Source organism: Dermacentor andersoni, chromosome 3, assembly GCF_023375885.2.
Source record: "Dermacentor andersoni chromosome 3, qqDerAnde1_hic_scaffold, whole genome shotgun sequence".
NCBI classification, from domain to species: domain Eukaryota; kingdom Metazoa; phylum Arthropoda; class Arachnida; order Ixodida; family Ixodidae; genus Dermacentor; species Dermacentor andersoni.
Genome location: NC_092816.1, coordinates 14,597,635 through 14,617,053, shown reverse-complemented (window position 1 = coordinate 14,617,053; position 19,419 = coordinate 14,597,635). Strand labels below are relative to the sequence as shown.

At 46.1% G+C, this 19,419-nt stretch overlaps 1 protein-coding gene across 1 annotated transcript in view; it reads right to left on the bottom strand.

Moving 5' to 3' along the window:
- Positions 1 to 9,379, bottom strand: part of LOC126520892 (scoloptoxin SSD14-like) — a 97,628-nt gene extending 88,249 nt beyond the window's left edge. The window contains exon 1 of the mRNA XM_050169693.2: positions 9,026 to 9,379. The gene's annotated coding sequence lies outside the window, so the exon portion shown is untranslated. The remainder of the gene's footprint in view (positions 1 to 9,025) is intronic.
- Positions 9,380 to 19,419: the final 10,040 nt, after the last annotated feature.

Below are 19,419 nucleotides of genomic sequence, written 5' to 3'. Positions count from 1 at the left end.
ACGCGTATTCTTTGTGCGGAGAGCAGAATTCCTTGATGAGCGTCTGCGACGAGAACGACGTCGCCTGACGTCAGCAGCTGCTTCACGATGAGTCTACCGGTCCCTCACCATTTTCTTCAAGATGGAGAGTTCTCGCTTAACTCTAGGACATTCCTTTGATGAGGCATCGTGGAGCCCTTGACAGTTCGGACACTTATAAGTTTTTGCCTGGCAGTTGCCTGCAGAGTGTTGTGCTGCACAGCGGGAACATATAGCAGACTTTCCACAGACGGCGCTCACGTGACCGAATTTCTGGCAGTTTCTGCACTGAAGCGGCTTGGGAACAAAGGGCCGGACAGCATGTCGGAAATGACCTACCTTCACATGCGATGGAAGGCAGTCACCTTTAAAGACAATTTTTACGCATCTGGAAGTTCCGAGACGGGCCACCTGCAGTATGTGGGTCCCATGATTGGCAGGCTTTATCAAAAGCGGTAAATCCTCGCCTGAGATGGCCGCATCAATGTCATATATGACGCCTGTAGTAGCCTCTTTTCCCATGGGGATGGTGGTACGGACGTTCATGCCACCGAGAACAGTGACAGCTCGCAGAGAATCTAACGCCGACGCATGGGCGACGTCTACCGCGACAACATTCTTCCGAGGGTTGACTCGTACGTCTTCAATGCCATTTGGCAACAGTCTCTCGAGTTCAACCGATGCAACTTGCCTGTTGAGGAACCTCATGTTGTCGGAGGGTAGCACAGGTAAGAAAAGGATGGTGTACTTCGGCGAACTCTGCGGAGTCCTCATAGTAGATGTGTCCACAGAGGCCCTAAGCATCCGCCGCTTTGCTTTCTGACTCAGGACAGTCACGTAGTCGTCGTCGCAGCTGTCGTCGCTCTCGGTCGAGTCTATCAGGGTAGCCTCGCTGTCGCTCGAGAGGCTGTTCCGCTTCCTTGAGGCTGTCGACGCAGGCGTCGCAACATCAGGTGGGAGTGCGGGTGGCTCCACTTCCATTCCCGTCGAGCAGGGAACAGTGTTCCCCGGAAGAAAGCGAGAATTACCACAAAATGCTGGTGACGGAGAACAACACTCAGCAACAGGATCACTTCGTGGTCTTCCTCGTCCTATCGTCAGCCTAACCGGCGGTCGCACAGAGGTACTACTGACAAATTTTACCAGCGAACGCCGGCACATCAGTAAAGGCACCGCTGTGGCATACGTTGACGAAATTGACCACGTCCAACACTGCTTTGCTGTAAAAGAGGAATCAACCACCGATACGATGCCACCTACACCTACACCCGTCGTTGACGTTGACCCAGGTTTAGCGCCGCAACAGAAACAAAGGCTCAGAGAACTGCTTGACCATTTTAAGGACTGCTTCTCTACAACGTCCCGAGTGCGCCAAACGCCACTGACGAAACACCGCATCATTACGAAGGAAACAGCAATACCCATCCGGCAGCATCCTTATCGCGTGGCTGAAAAAGAGCGTGAAGCAATGCAGCAGCAAGTCAAGAAAATGCTCGAAGATGATGTCATCCAGTCGTCGAAAAGCCCAAAACCGGGGAATTCCAATTCCCGTTTTTTTTTTTTTTTTTTTTGTGGTTGCAATGCATCTGTCGTTATGACAGCGTTCATTTTTAGCTCCAATAAATGATTTTGTAACAGCCCATTTAATATATTGCAAGAAAGGTGCTTCGCATTATTTGGATATCTGTCGTCAATTAATCTGGAGATTCCCTCTCTCGCTGCCAATAGGAGGGACCTCACATAACCGTAGATCTAGGGGACTTACAATTGCTTGTACGAAGACGACCTGAGGAGTGTGGAACCACGGCCAGGAAGATTGAAAAAATATTACAGGCGGAGATATAAAAACGATCTGTAATTTTATAGGGGATTCATACATCTTTAAGAACGTTTGGACAGTTACTAGCCGAAATCTACAGAAAAGAGATGGTAAGCGTGCTTCTAGGTAGGGTACATTCTTGGCTACGAACTTTGGTAAACCAAGGTACACGTGTAAAGCTGCGCGTTACAGAAAACGAGGGGATGTAATTCATGTGCCAGCGCTCCTGAATATAGAACGCATCGAAATTCCAAAATCGGCCGTACGTACATTTTCTAAATCGTCACAAGATTGTGTCTCCGTATCTCCGATCGACTGTTGCCAAGACTTAGCATTCCAACAGCGCACACTCCTCTTAGATGCGAGGCATTTTTTAGCGAACATTTGCAACTTTGACAGCATCCATCCATCCACACACACACACATCCATATCCATCCGCACACACGCACGCGCGCGCACACACACACACACACATTCATCCACACACACCCCCATCGAGTCAGCCATCCATCCATCCATCCATCCATCCATCCATCCATCCATCCATCCGTCCATCCGTCCATCCGTCCGTCCGTCCGTCCGTCCATCCATCACTCCATCCACCCATCCATCCACCCATCCATCCATCCATCCTACGTCTTGGTGCTCTCATGGTCATTTCGTTAACTTGGTGGGCTCCCCGCACACTGCTTCGCATAACGTCGATTCCCACGGCGTGGGATCTGCCGGCTTTTTTAATTTATATATTCAGTGTGCTTGCACCAACTAAGCAGCTTATGGTATATTATTCCAAGGTGCTTTACCGAGTCCACCTATGGTATGTATTGGATTCATTATAAGAAAAACTATAATTGAGCATTTCTGACGTTAAAGAGAGACGAATGTTCTCTAACGAGGTTTCTATAGCGCACACGTATGTTTGCAATCGACTACATGAAGAGTGGATGTCATTATCTGATGCAAAGAATGCAATGTCATCTGCATATACATATGTGTATATGACAATATTACAAGGTATAAAGCTTAGTAATATGTTGGTAAATGTGAAGTGACAGCTCCTTGTGGAACCCCACGCGACTGTCGATGTCTGCTTGAAGAACATCTTTTCACAGAGCAATAAAATTATCTGTCAGTTAGAAATTCATTAAACCATTTTATTATATATTTTGGTAAAGCAAGGTTAGTTAATCGATCCAATAATAATTCATTTTCTACACTGTCATAGGTTTTTGATGTATCTAAAGTCACTAGAGCTGCAATCTGTCTCTGGCCTCATGCTAGTTTCATCCGGCTTTCCAGGTCCACATGAGCATGCCAAATAGGACAAGGGCTGAGTGCATCTTTGTTTTCTGCTAATTTTATAACACTACCATACAGAATCCTCTTTTAATTTAATTATATTAGAGGTTAGGGCAATTAGTCCAATATTGTCCAGCAGAATCCGTCATCATCATTTTTAAGAACCGGAATAAGTTTAGCGAATTTCCAACTGGAAGGTATCCACAAAAATTTTATATAATAGTCTATCATGTCTAAAAGGTCATCGGGAGACTCCTTGAATAAAATTTTTGACATTTTTTTCGTTACTCCATCTGCACTAGGGGCGTAATGTGGCAGACTTTCCACTGCCGTTGCCAGTTCCAGCATAGTGATCTGTCTAAAGTCATCTGAACGGATTCGTAACTTGGTACAGGGGGATAACAAGGAAGTGAATCGACTTTCTAAAGCATTTTGGATTTCTTCTATCATTTGTGTCATTTCTTCTCCAGTGAACACCATCGAGTCAATGTTACTTGTCGCGGAACTATCTTTATGCTACGAAGAAAATTGAAAAAGTGCACTCTTGTTTTCAGATTTTGATAAATAATCGAAATGTTTGCAATCATAGTCGTCTTTTACTTTAGAAACTATGTCTAAAAACAGTTCTGTAGAATTTATAATCACTCAAATTTTTGGAACACTGGTTATATAACAACATTTTCCAGGCTGCTTTCCTTCTTTTATAATCACGAGAACAGTCGGCATTCCACCAAGGGCTGTAGGAGTAACCGTTACAAGATCGAACTGCAAATTCCGGCTGCTTGCTAGAACTTCCAATGGCAGAACAAATAATTTTTTTTTGTTCATTGGAAGCATCTAACAGGTACGAAAGCACAGACCGCGAATACTCCTTGAAGGGATTGTAGTTTACAAAAGTTCCAACTTGGTTATCCGTAGTTGTAATAGAGCAGGTTATTTCAAAGAATAGTGGCAGATGATCACCATTAGAGGCATAATCAACAGTCGACCGTGAAGACACAGAGAAACTACGACTGGGGAATGTGAGATCGATTGCAGACTGATTCTGGCCATGCACAATTGTTGTTGATGCAGAATTTTCACAAGGTCCACAAGCGGTTGCAATTCGACAAGCAGTTACCACACGAATCTGTATTTAAACCCCATGTAATGATGCGAATTCAAATCCCCAGTAAGAAACAGATCACGCCCACAGCTAGCTAGAACACTGTCAAAAAAGCTAGTGTCGTGCACGCCGGAAGGAAAATAAGTATTTACGATATAAAGTGTACAACATCCAGGAAGAATGAGTTCTATAGCTAGAATTTCGCACTCAGGATCAATCAGTTAAACTATAATTTTAGCTTTACGACACAATTCAGCAGAAATAAATTTAATTGGTCCACCACCTCTTGTAGGGCGGTCTAGCCGAAAAGATCTGTATAATCTTAAATGGAAATTTTTTTCCGTTGTGAACCAAGTTTTCTGTATTATTATATCTGGATTAAGTTGGTTAGTAAGAGAAAACAGATCTATAGACGCTGATAATATTGAGCGGCAGTTCAACTGAAGTACTTTAACGATCCTATGATGATGGTGCAGTCGTAAAAGACGTCTTTGATTCACTTTACTTCAAAGTAAACTTAGGCTGGCATTTTTTAGATTTCGAATTGCGAAATGAGGAAGAATCCTCATTGATAGTCGACATAGCTCTTTCTTGAGCCCGAGCGTTATTGGTCTGCGTCTTTCAATTCCGAATCTTGTACAATGTGATTGTCAGAAGCAGAGTGAGCGGGAGCGGAACTAGTAAACGCTTAACATCACCAGTGATAGTTGTCTCCTTCTTTCCAACGCTACACTATTGCTCCAAACCTATGAGCTCATTTGCAACAAAGCATAGACCAGTAGCTTGCATTAGCGTATTAATCTGAGAAGAAATAGCCCACGCGATGATCTCACCAAGGTTCACCAACAGATGATGCCTTAGCCACGACCTTTTGAACAGCATTTCCTATGGCAGCAGTAAGAGATAGGTCAGGTACTGTAGACGACCTAGCTGCAACTGCAACATAGCCAACTGTTCTTTATTTTACAACATTTATAGCTTCTCTTCTAGAGCAACGACTTTGGCCATAACTTCGAGTACCTGTTCTTCTTGGGCCCGGACTGAACAGTTCGAGTAATCAACCGGACGGTTTCCATCACAGAGGCAGCATATCGCTCGTTTTGGGAAGTGCAATCACTTGGAGCGTGACTTTCTCGTTCTTCTTCTTGTTCCATCGTGAAATAGCGCAACCCACTCTGGGGGATCAGCCATGAATCGGGCGGTGAAGGAACTGTTAGCATCTTTTTTAATAAATTAGGGTGAAATGAAATAAGTATCTTGCAATTGGGGTTTAAGGTGTCTACTGTTACAGGTATGAATAATCAATTATCTAGATATTTTGTAAATTTTGTGAGCATAATAAGTATTTAGAAGAATTCTAACCTGCAATTCGTTTTGTCTCACGCCGAAAAATGCAGGGGGCTTCACAAACGTTCATGTGACTGTGACCACGTACGGTAGCCCCAAAGGAAAGAGTTACAGGAAGAGTCAAATTCAAGCCAAGCTTTTGGAAGAGTTCTTCTAGAAATCCTTTCCATTGAATAATAAAACCGCGGAATGTCAAAAAGAAGTGCTCCAGAGATTCACTCTCATTGCGTAAAGAGCACAAAGGCGATATAGCCAGACCAGACCTGCGGAGGTAAAAGTTCAATGGGGAGACTCAGCACCGTAATCTTGTAACCGTTACTTCAATTTTTCTAGAGGAGCACCATTTGATGTTCCAAGGAAAACTAAGATGCGGGAAATCAGACTTTGCCAACGATAATTGCGCGAAGTTATTTGTAGTAGTATGTTTTCTTGATCGCGCCACAGTGATGAAAACAGTGGTAAGTAAAATGGGGATTATACGACCATCGTGGGGTGCTAGTGCATCTGCATATCCGTATAAAGCTAGACCTTTGTGGACTGGCACACACACTAAACGAACGAGACGTAAGTGTCTTTGGAGAAGGGAATAGAAAGTTTCTAATGAATCTGACAATTTGGGTGCGGATAACGAAGAGCAGACAGACAGGCTGAATCAATTACGATTACGGCTGATGACAGAGATGATGGTATTTTCCGTAAAGCTAAGATTGTGATTCCGCCTGAAAGATAGGCGTGAAGTCAGCTAGCCGAATCAAGAAAGACCAATTTAGATGCGGTTATACAATGCCCACATCTGCCTTTTCTTCACAGACGGAAGCATCAGTTTCTATAACGGTTCTTGTGTCCAGGTGTGCCAGGTGGTCTTCCAAAACACTATTCAGATATTGATAGGGAAGATGTTTCGTATTATTTGGCAAAATATCATCAAACTCAATTTTAGCAAATTGAACCGAGGAATTTAGTAAGGCGACCTCGCATACGTGAACATTTGATGGGTCCAATAGTTTTTGTACAAAAACTTGAGGGCAAGGATAATAGGATTACTTTTTCAAGTCTCCATTCTGGGGGAATCCACGAATTTTTAATAGAATGGTTTACCATGGTTAATGCGTGCGATGATATCTTAAATAAAGTTTGTATTATTGCCGTAGTAATGCCATCGGGGCCTGGCACCGAAATAGGCAGCTGGCTTAATGCATTTTGAAGCTTCGAAATCGTAACTTCTTCGAAGTTTTCACCATGAGTAGGCGGCGTAGCGCGATTGGGCAAAATCAACTTAAAGCGACATTCTAGACCTTTAACAGTATCTTCCAGTGCTTTGGCCAATTCGCAAGGTGTTGGAACGTACACAGTATATGTTTATTTGTGTCGGAAAGACCTTTTTATTTCTCAGAAATCGAAAAAAGTGCTTTTTTTATTGTTAGCCTTTGGAAGAAATTCGAAGTGCTCACAATCAAAGTTGTCTTTCGCATTTGCAACTGATCTTTTAAATATTGCTGCCGCGAACTTAGTCTTTCCGATTACTAGGACGCTGGTTATGAAGTAGCTTTTACAACACTAGCTTTTTTTATCCTGTAATCGCATGTGCACTCTGCCTTCCACCAAGGGTTAGAAGACCCACTTTTAGTGGAGTGCACGGTGAGTTGAGATTTTTTTTACAGACACTTTCAAAACATGCTACAAATTTAGGCCTTTTCTTCTTCATTACTCAATTGTTGATTCGATAAAGCCATGTGTAAGACCTTTTTTGAATGTGCTGAAGTTAACAAAAGTATTTGAATGCACAGTAAATTGAGTCAATGGGCATACGAGCTCAAAAAGAATAGGAAGATGGTCACTGCTTGTGCCCCGAGTTTACAGCAGACCAAGAGGAGATAGACAAGTTAGAACTAGCGAAAGTGAGGTCTATTGCGAGAAGTGACTTATTACAAATAAATGTGGATGTTTGTGCGTTAATGCATGATAAATTATTGTTGGCAGCCCATTCCCAAAAACGTTTGCCACACGAATCGGTCTTCTACCTCCGCAAAGTATGCTGGGAGTTAAAGTCTCCGGCATAAATGATTTCTTTTCTGCAGGACGTAATTACTGTATCTAGGACACTAGTATTCAGGATACCTCCGGGGAAATAAACATTAACTAAAGTCAGAGGGATGAGGCCTGAAATACAAATGTCTATAGCTAGAATTTCGTTTTCTGATGTCATAAGCTGGTAAGCCATTTTAGCCCGGTGCGCAATTTTTGAAGAGATAAAGATAGCTAAGCCGCCACCACAAGAGGGACAGTCTAGACGAAATGTCTGCTAACTTTTTAGATAAAATGCCTTTTCTGCTGATAACCAGGTTTCTCGCAATGCAATGATATCAGGTGAGTGTTGGCATCAATAGCAGCGGAATAGGTGGAACGGCAATTTCACTGTAAAACTTTTAGCGTACCTATGTTGTGCTAAGACCGGCAGCAGAAACTGCCTTGTCGAGGATGCTACCCTTCAAAAAATATTTTTTGGAAATATTCTCCTTCTGGCCCTTTTTAGTCTTCATGTTATGTGTCATTGCAGATCTCTGCGCGACAAGAGATGCGCGGCGTTTACGAGCACAGGAGTCAATCTCCATGCGTGTTTCTTGCTAGCCACAATCTGAGCTCCAATCTGATTCCTGTTTTGCATGATGCAGAGGAGAGGTCTCGTTAGGTCGAATTTTAGAAGGGTCTGGGTTCGATGTTTCTGCGTCATTCGCATTTGAAGGCACTGGAAGCTTAGAGGCCATGGTAGGGCGGGCAACCACCTGAAGGAGTTGAGCAATTTGGGTGATAACCATTTGTGCTAACGACTCCGATAGGCTCACAAATAGATTTTCCATTGCCTTCTGCATTGCCCTCTCTACTGTCGAAGCTATGACATCAGGAACAGATGAGTCAATTGCATGAGATAGTCGATTTGCTGCACCGACATACCCGCGAGATCGCTCCGCAATGATAGAACGGGCTTCCGTCTTGAGCATCTCTTTTGTTAAATTATTTCTAAAATTTGTAATTCCTGTGCTCTCGCAGGGCAGTTAGTATGGTCAGCTGAGTGAGAACCACTGCAGAGACAACACCGTTCTTCCTGTGATGAACAAACTTTTAATTCGTGATTTTCTCCTCATTAAAACACCAATCGCCAACACCTAATACAATGAAGGGGGCGAGGAGATAGCGATTCAATCCGGTAAATGAATGGCCACGCCTTAATCTCTGTCGGACTAGTTGTTCCAAAGAACGTAACAATGACTGATTCTGCGGGGATCTTCTTGTTCTTAGATAAGCGAGGGCAACGAAATACGGACACGGCTCCGGCGACAGAAAACACGTCTAAAATTTCTGAAGGGGAAAGAATAGAGTCGTCCCCACGAACTAGTCCTTCAACACAAGCTAAGTGAGCAGGAATGAAGAAGCTCACCGGATGTGAGGCGAACGCTGTACATTTGAGAAGGCCAGTGATACAGGCCTGGCCTGTCGAAGAGCAGAGAATGCCACCGCGACCAAACTGCCGTACTTCGGTAATCAGTTGGTAGTGGGGTGTCGCCTTCTGAAGTTCTTCTTGAATGCATTTTGGGGTCTTTGATTCACATTGACTCTCCATTGGACGGTACAAGGGCCACAGGAAGGTTGGTCAGTCTGCTGAGCAAGTTCAATGGGATAGTCATGAGGTGCAAGACAAGCCGTGTCGGCTTGTCTGGTCGCCTGGTGCATTGCCTGGTCGGAGAAGAAGTAGATATCAGTATGCTTTGCCTAGGCCAATCACCACCCCACATCCAGCAGCTCGATCCCCGATAGGGTACACCAAGGCGCCAGGAAGTTACCTCTCCAGCAGTGGCGCAGCCAGAAATTTCGTTCGGGGGGGGGCTCACGTTGCAGCTTGGCCTCTTCCTTAAGAGGAAGCTTTATCTCGGATGCCCCTATCTAAATACACGTAGAAGGTGAATTAGTTTTTCTCGGCAACCACTCCACAAAATTTGATGAGGCTTGTTGCATTTAAAAGAAAAACTTTAACTCTACTGTCTTCTGGTTTCGAATTTCTCATTTAGGTTCTCAATTTTTATTAAAAATTGGCACAAATCTCAAATTTTCAGAAAACGAAACTATCACGTTTAAAACTATAACTCAACAATAAAAAATAGTATCACAATTCTGTGAATCGCATCAAATACTACATCTACAGCGGACAAAATTGATATGTTACAAATGAATCTCAAACAATTTAGCATTACCGAAATACGGCTTTTGCAGAACCCTTGTACACCACGTAACTAATTCACGTAAGGTACAAATTGACATACCGAATTTGTCCTCTTTGACTCTTATAATAGATGCCGTTTGAAGAACCGTGATATCTGTTTTTGATGAAGAGCTTTCAGTTTGTAAACGTTGTGCTTCTATTTTTTTTCGAACTTCCAAAATTTTCAAAATATTTTAAACAAAATTCAGGTCCTAAATTGAACTTCCGCTCCCAACAGATACTAGAAAATAACTTTCTCAAGTTCAACAAATTCCATTAAAAGTGATCCAGGGGTTATCTCAGAAAAGCGTTTCTGCGTTCTACATTTATTTGAATAGGCCGCGTCGGAGTTGGGCCCGAGCTAAAGCTTCCTCGTAAACAATTTGTCGAGAGATCAAATACATGAATAATTGCATTGCCATTGCCAAAGATGCTGCAAACGAGTTCTTGAACTCTACGCACTGTCAAAACAAGTAATATATGTATTTTTTAATAAAAAGATATACTCGTATGTGCCATAAATTGTGCTCAAAATAACTGAGATCAATGCTTCCATGTTTTTGTCTATTTAACAAGTAAAGAAAATATCACACGATCCTTCGAACTATATCAGTTCGAAACCAGCAAAGCAGTGCATGCCACTGATATGAAAAATGTAAAGGCCATGAAATGAACAAGTTGAGGACAAATATATTAATGAAACTTTGTCATTCAACAACCTTGTTTACATTTTTGTACATATGCAACGGCCAGTGAAAAATGTCAATGACGCTGTCATTTATTCCAATGTATTACGCAGGAGCACCGGTCGTGTATCGTGAGTAATTACAATGAAATGATTGTCCCAACAGAGAGCACCTATATAAAGCCCTTCTGCAAAATATACGAGGGCGAGTCAAATGAAAGTGAGCCAATGCAAACATATGACAAACGGGGTAGTTAAGTTAAATGTAGTCTCCATAAGCATTTAGACATTTATCCCATTGACTAACGAGTCGGGTGATTCCCGTCTCATAAAACTCCTTAGGTTGCTGCTTCAACAAATCTGCAACTGGCTCTTTCACGTCATCGTCCGACACGAATCTGTTGCCCTTAAACTGTTCTCTAATTTGCCCCAAAATGTGGAAGTCGCAAGGCGTCTTCCACATTTTGGGGCAAGCACAGTCTGGTACATTCTAATGAATGTACCAGACTTATCGTTGAAGCAGCAGCGATTACCGATGGTGACTCAGTTAGTAAGCCATCAATTGCATTAAAGACAAAGAACTGGTTTTTCTGAGGTCGCACATGCGCTCTCGTTCATCTTAGGTCATGAATTTTGAATGCATATTTATGTAGGGTTGACGCTTTCTAGGTGGCGCTTTTGTCTTTGTGTCTTGGTGTCAGAATTCACTCGTATTACACTCGTTGACCATTACATCGGTAATATACAGGTTAACAATGCAGGCAATCAAATTAAAGCTTCAAGCATGGGCAGATAATAATGGCATTTTGGGAGAGCTTCAGAATGGCTTCAGAATAGGTAGGCGTTTGGATGATAATTTGTTTGTTCTTACTCAGTGTATTGAAATATCAAAAGCAGAAAGCAGACCGTTGTATGTGGCCTTTTTAGACATTACAGGAGCCTATGACAACGTAGACCGCAACATTTTATGGGATATTCTGGAAGGGGGAGGCTTAGGTAACGATTGTCTACAGCTTTTGAGAGAGATTTACCTAGAAAATACCGTTTGCATTGAATGGGAAGGGATGAGGAGCGAGGAGAAAGTTCATATCAACAAGGGACTGAGGCAGGGGTGCCCTTTATCCCCGCTGCTGTTTATGATGTACATGGTGAGGATGGAGAGGGCGCTAGAAGGAAGTAATATCGGGTTTAATCTCTCATACAAACAGGCGGGTACAGTAATAGAGCAGCAACTCCCAGGTTTATTTTATGCGGACGACATTGTGTTGCTAGCTAACAAGCAAAGTGATTTGCAACGTCTGGCTAATATCTGTGGACAGGAAGGCAACAATTTAGGTTTGAAATTTAGTGTTAGAAAATCAGGTGTTATGGTATTCAATGAAAACAGTGAACAGACAGTGGAGATACAGGGCCAAGAAATACCTCGTGCAACAGACTATAAATACCTTGATATATGGATAAACGAAGGCAATGGATATATGGAAACACAGGAAAAAACCATAACAGTAAAGGGGAAGAGAAATGCAGCCATAATGAAGCACAGAGCGCTATGGGGATACAATAGGTACGAGGTCCTCCGAGGTATGAGGAAAGCTGTAATGGTTCCAGGACTTACTTTTGGAAATGCGGTTGTTTGCTATAAATCAGGGGTACAATCAGGACTCGACGGGAACCAAAGGTCAGTGGGTCGCCTCGCATTGGGCGCTCACGGGAAGACTACAAATGAAGCTGTGCAGGGTGATATGGGCTGGACTAGTTTTGAAGTGAGGGAAGCTCGCAGTAAAATTGAGTATGAAGAACGGCTGAGGAATACGGAAGAAAGTAAATGGGCTGGGAGAGTGTTCAGGTATCTGTACAGGAAAAACATTGATTCACAGTGGAGGAAGAGAACTAGGAAGCTTACCAGCAAGCATGCGCCCTGTAGGGGGGACAACACAGCAACAAAGAAGGTCAAGCGGAAAGTCAGAGAGGCTGAATTAATCTCATGGGTGGCGGCAATAGAAAAGAAACCTGCCATGAGTAACTACTTAAGAGGAAAAAACGAAATTAGGAAAGAAACCATTTATGATAACTCAAAGGGAAGCTCATTACTTTTCGACGCGAGATCGGGATGCCTTAGAACACGCACCTATAAAGCGAGATATAAGAAGGAAGAAGAAGCATGTGCTTGCTGCGGTAAAGCTAGGGAAACTACGGAGCATGTTTTATTACAATGTGAAGACGTCTACCCAGCGGTCGATTTAGGCACCACTGGCCTCCTTTAAGCCCTTGGGTTCAGTGGGAGCAGTGGTAAAGCAAACATGTCCGCAATAGACATTAGTAAGAGGCGACTGGAGGATTAGTGGAAGATAAGCAGGGAAACGACAAAAGACGGAGACGTACAAAAGCACAGTTCGCAATAGGGGATCAGAAAATTTGGGCGTGGTAGCTCATGTTTTTTTTTTTTTCATTGTTTTACCTAGGTAGGATATTAGGCAGTATAGTAGCAAGAGCTTGGTGGCGCAACTCACCGCCCCGTTCCAAAGGGGACGCTCATAATATCCATCCATCCATCCTCTAAGTCCCTTAGGTGTCTCAGTATATATACGTTTGTTTCTCAAAATAAAGATCAGTTGGAAGTACAGCGCTTGGCTTCGTCGTCCGTTTTGTCCCTCGTCTATGTATGCGCTGTAAGTGACGATTGATACCATGGAATACCAACTAGCCCGCCTAAACCTTGCGACAGGTCTTAGCTGTATGGCGGATGTTGCAGCGTTTCCCACTTTGCCAATTTTTGCATTAACCACATCAGCGACGTGGGGACGGGCATTGTGGGAAAAAAAAATTAAATTATGGGGTTTTACGCGCCAAAACTACTTTCCGATTATGAGGCACGCCGTAGTGGAGGACTCCGGAAATTTCGACCACCTGGGGTTCTTTAACGTGCACCTAAATCTAAGTACACGGGTGTTTTCGCATTTCGCCCCCATCCAAATGCGGCCGCCGTGGCTGGGATTCCATTCCGCGACCTCGTGTTCAGCAGCCCAACACCATAGCCAGGTCGTGGAACAAGATGACCCCATTCGTCAATTTTCCACGTCGTTTGTTCTTGATGGCGACACGCAGCCGATCCGGCGTTTCACAATATCGGAAACGATTGATAGTCTCTCCGGCATTAGAAAATTCTATCAGTAATGGCCTCTGACGATTTAAAAAAGATAGTAAACAACACCTTTCCGGCGGAAATGACGGCCTTTGCTTTCTTTGAGGGTGGTGAATTCGAATGTTTCCACTGTAAGCTTTGCCGTCGTGTTTCAGGCTCGTACTAGTGGCACCATGGTTCGTCCCCGATCACAATTGCAGACAAGAAGTCGTCACCCTCATTGTGATACCGGATCAGATCAGTCAAGGCAGCGCAGAACCTTCTGGCGGTGGTTCAAAATCTTGGGCATCCATTGCGCACACAAGAGCCGATGACCGAGATGTTCATGAATTATGCTGTGAACCGAGCCGCGACTGATGTTCACACGCTCTGCCAGTTCATCGATATTTATCTTCCGTTCTTGTCTCATCAGCTCATCAACTTCTGCACTTGTGTTGCGGGTGATTGCACGATGGCTTTGGCCCGGTCTTGGATCGTCTTTGCAACTTTCACGTCCTTTTTCAACCGTTCGCTCCAATGCTTCACATGCCTTCACAGTGGCCAATGAAATGCAATGTTCAACGTACACGGCAGCCATACGGCGAATAATTTCCTTTTGGGAAACAGCTTCAGCTGTCAAAACATTTACGGCACTCCGCTGCTCAACTTCCGAAGTGTCCATTACGTCACGCAAGCATGTTTCACCCAGTGTATGAGAGCATTAAAGAACATTTATCCTCACACCTGCTTGTCACTTTTGTAAATGAGGGATGCCTGTGTGCTACGCGCATGCCTCGCAGATAATGAACCGAACCGTTATTGCACGGGGTCGGTAGGCTCACTTTCATTTAACTCACCCTCGTTCATTAGAAATGCGAAGATACAATGGAATATACAAATGCTTGATAAAGAGCAAAAAAGTGTCACTGGAAAGAAAGTTCACTGCACGTATGCACAAAACCTCGCAACAAGTTATTTAAGTATACGCATAAGTATCCAATAAATCTACGTATCTAAGAAAAAGTCACTGTATATAATGCGTCTAACAAGGCAAATAAACATGTAGCGCAATCACAGATTCACAGAATCCTATATCCCGCCCCCATTCCATCTGATGTATCGCGTGCGAAGGAAGGCGGCGCGCTTGCTCCCCGCTTTTCTCCTTAGCGCACGCAAGACTGAGCCACCATCGTCGGCTCACCCATTCCACCCCCCCCCCCCCGCCCCCCTACTCTTTCACTCGCACATACGGCATGTGGAGCGCGGTCACGACGTTATTGCCCTGAGACTTCATACGAAACATGAGGGCGACGGCGACAGCAAGAGATGCGCCTGGAGTCTTCATATAATTGCTATCGCAATAATATTGTCACGTGGTAGTGACGGTGAAGAAAGCAGCAATACGGTGGAATACAAAACTAGCTTTTATTGGGCGAACCTGTGCCCACAAAAACAGGCTACAGTTATAGCACAACGATAGCGGCGAACACGGTCGGCGATCGTCGGAAACCTGATCAGCGGGTCAAGCGCGTCGGCTTTTAAAGAACAGTCGTCGAATGTTCCAGACTAATAGTTTGGACCCGCGTGCATTCCACAAAGTTCTACACCATTCGGGTCAGGTGACGAAATCAGATAACATAAGGTTCGGCGACAACAAACAGCCGGGTAGAAGCATCGATAACTTTCCAGAAACGTCGGATACATGCAGGCGCGTCCGTCGCTGTGCGATTACAGTTGTTAAGCGGCGAAACGAGGTCGCCCGATAAAGATAAGTACACGTGTCAATACCTCCCTCTTAAGAAGCATCGTCCCGATGCTACAAATATAAGAGAGCGAAACACATAAGGACACTTATTAAACATAAGTAACAAAACAACGAAAAGAAACAAAGTCCAAAGGTCAGTTACGCGAAGCCCCAAGGTTCATTAACGCTGGTAGTACGGCTTGAGTCGCACAACGTGGACTATTTCAGGTCGTGAGCGGCGCCGCTGTGATAGCGAAATGCCGTCTGGCACGACCTCATAGTCCAGTGCGCCAATACGTCGGATGATCTTGTACGGTCCGAAATAGCGACGCAAAAGCTTCTCGCTCAGTCCTCGTCGGCGTATAGGGGTCCAAACCCAAACGCGGTCACCGGGCTGGTACTCGACGAAGCGTCGTCGGAGGTTGTAGTGTCGGCTGTCGGTCCTCTGCTGGTTCTTGATCCGCAGGCGGGCGAGCTGTCGGGCTTCTTCGGCGCGCTGGAGATAGGTAGCGACGTCAAGATTTTCCTCGTCAGTGACGTGCGGCAGCATGGCGTCGAGCGTCGTCGTCGGGTTCCTGCCGTAAACCAGCTTAAATGGCGTGATCTGTGTTGTTTCTTGCACCGCCGTGTTGTAAGCGAAGGTTACATACGGCAGGACCGCGTCCCACGTCTTGTGCTCAACGTCGACGTATATCGCTAGCATGTCGGCGAGGGTCTTGTTCAGGCGCTCCGTGAGACCATTCGTTTGCGGATGGTAGGCAGTTGTCCTCCTGTGGCTTGTCTGGCTATATTGCAGAATGGCTTGGGTGAGCTCTGCTGTAAAAGCCGTTCCTCTGTCGGTGATGAGGACTTTTGGGGCACCATGTCGCAGCAGGATGTTCTCGACGAAAAATTTCGCCACTTCGGCTGCGCTGCCTTTCGGTAGAGCTTTAGTTTCAGCGAAGCGGGTGAGATAGTCCGTCGCCACGACAATCCACTTATTCCCGGATGTTGACGTCGGAAACGGCCCCAACAAATCCATCCCAATCTGCTGGAATGGTCGACGAGGAGGTTCGATCGGCTGTAGTAACCCTGCTGGCCCTGTCGGCGGTGTCTTGCGTCGTTGACAGTCTCGGCATGTCTTGACGTAACGAGCGACGTCGGCGGTCAGACGCGGCCAGTAATACCTTTCCTGTATCCTCGACAGCGTCCGGGAGAATCCTAGGTGCCCAGCGGTAGGATCGTCGTGTAAGGCGTGCAGTACTTCTGGACGCAGCGCCGACGGAACAACAAGAAGGTAGTTGGCGCGGACTGGTGAGAAGTTCTTCTTCACGAGTAGGTTGTTTTGAAGCGTGAACGCAGATAATCCACGCTTAAATGCCCTAGGGACAGCGTCGGTGTGCCCTTCCAGATACTCGACTAGGGCTTTTAGCTCCGGGTCCCCTCGTTGTTGTTCGGCGAAGTCTTCCGCGCTTATTATTCCAAGGATGGCGTCGTCATCCTCGTCATCTTGCGGCGGCGGGTCAATGGGGGCGCGTGATAGGCAATCGGCATCCGAGTGTTTTCGTCCGGACTTGTATGTTACAGTGATGTCGTATTCTTGTAGTCTGAGGCTCCACCATGCCAGCCGTCCTGAAGGGTCCTTTAAGTTAGCTAGCCAACACAACGCGTGATGGTCGCTGACCACTTTGAATGGCCTGCCATAGAGGTAAGGGCGAAATTTCGCTGTAGCCCAAACGATGGCGAGGCATTCCTTTTCGGTTGTAGAATAATTGCCTTCCGCTTTTGACAACGACCGGCTAGCGTAAGCTATCGCGTGTTCATGTCCATCTTTTCTCTGGACTAGGACGGCACCGAGGCCTAGGCTACTGGCGTCAGTGTGTATTTCGGTATCGGCGTGCTCGTCGAAGTGCGCAAGTACGGGCGGCGACTGCATGCGTCGTTTGAGTTCTTGAAATGCGTCGGCCTGCGGCGTGTCCCACTTGAACTCGACGTCACATTTAGTTAGCTTTGTCAGCAGCTCAGCGACGCGTGAAAAGTCCTTGACAAATCGCCTGTAGTAGGCGCACATGCCAAGAAATCTACGCACTGCCTTCTTGTCGATAGGCTGCGGGAACTTTGCAATGGCAGCTGTCTTCTGCGGGTCGGGGCGGACTCCAGACTTGCTGATAACATGGCCTAGGAACAGAAGCTCCTCGTAAGCGAAGCGGCACTTTTCTGGCTTCAGAGTGAGCCCTGATGACTTGATGGCATCTAGTACTGTTGCAAGCCGCCTAAGGTGATCGTCGAAATTTCCGGCGAAGACAAACAACGACGTCATCCAAGTAAACGAGACAGGTCAGCCACTTCAGTCCTGCTAAAACCGTGTCCATCACGCGTTGGAACGTTGCAGGCGCCGAGCACAGTCCAAATGGCATAACCTTGAACTCGTAGAGGCCGTCTGGGGTGATGAAAGCGGTCTTTTCGCGATCTCTTTCGTCGACTTCTATTTGCCAATAGCCTGACTTGAGGTCCATCGACGAGAAGTACTTAGCGTTGCAGAGCCGATCCAATGCGTCGTCTATCCGTGGAAGGGGGTATACGTCCTTCTTCGTGATCTTGTTCAGACGACGATAATCGACGCAGAAACGTAGGGTTCCGTACTTTTTCTTCACCAGGACAACAGGGGATGCCCACGGGCTTTTCGACGGCTGGATGATGTCGTCGCGCAGCATTTCGTCGACTTGTTCTCTTATAGCTTCACGTTCTCGCGGTGAAACTCGGTAAGGGCTCTGGCGCAGTGGTCGAGCGCACTCCTCGGTGATTATGCGATGCTTGGCGACTGGTGTTTGTCGAATCCTCGATGACGTCGAAAAGCAGTCTTTGTATCGTCGGAGCAGACTTCTGAGCTGCTGTTGCTTAATCACGGGGAGACCTGGATTAATGTCGTAGTCTGGTTCGGGAACCATGGTCGTCGGGGTAGATGCGGCGGAATCTGAGAGGACAAACGCGTTGCTGGTTTTCAGAATTTCCTCGATGTGCGCGATCGTCGTGCCCTTGTTGATGTGCTTGAACTCCCGGCTGAAGTTTGTCAGCAACACTTCTGTTTTCCCTCTATGCAGTCGAGCGATCCCTCTTGCGACGCAAATTTCACGATCTAGCAGTAGACGTTGGTCGCCTTCGATGACGCCTTCTACGTCAGCAGGTGTTTCGGTGCCGACCGAAATAACAATGCTGGAGCGAGGCGGGATGCTCACTTGATCTTCGAGCACACTCAAGGCGTGGTGACTGCGAGGGCTCTCCGGCGGCATCGCTTTATGTTCCGACAGCGTTATTGACTTCGACTTCAGGTCGATGATTGCGCCGTGTTGGTCCAGGAAGTCCATACCGAGAATGACGTCTCGTGAACACTGTTGGAGGATAACGAAGGTGGCAGGGTAAGTCCGGTCATGAATGGTTATTCTTGCCGTGCAGATTCCAGTCGGCGTGATGAGGTGTCCTCCAGCGGTACGAATTTGAGGGCCTTCCCGTGCGGTCTTAACTTTCTTCAACTGGGCGGCGATGTGTCCACTCATTACGGAATAATCAGCCCCTGTGTCCACTAAGGCGGTAACTGCGTGGCCGTCCAGAAGCACCTCGAGGTCGGTGGTTCTTTGTCTGGCGTTGCAGTTAGGTCTTGGCGTCGGATCACGGCTGCGTCGCGTTGACCTGTGGCTGGTATGTGACGTCGTCAGGTCGTCTTTCGTCGTTGCATTCTTTCTTTCCAGACTTCGTCGGGACGGCGGGGTGTCGTTATGTCGTCGAGGTAGTTTCTTCGGCTTCTTCGTCGGCGGCGGAGGGTCTTCGTCAGTTCGACGGACAGCAACCGCACCTCCATCGGTTGCTGCTTTTCGTTTTCCGGATATGGGCTCGCTGACCGGCCCCGGGCTGGGCCAGTGAATGGTCGGCGCTGCGGCGACAGGTAGCGGCCTGGTGATGGCGAACGCGACGGTCGTCGAGAGCTCCACTGAGTAGTCGCGAGGTAGTCAGCGATATCGCGAGGGCGTTCACCTTGCTGCGGGCGCGGA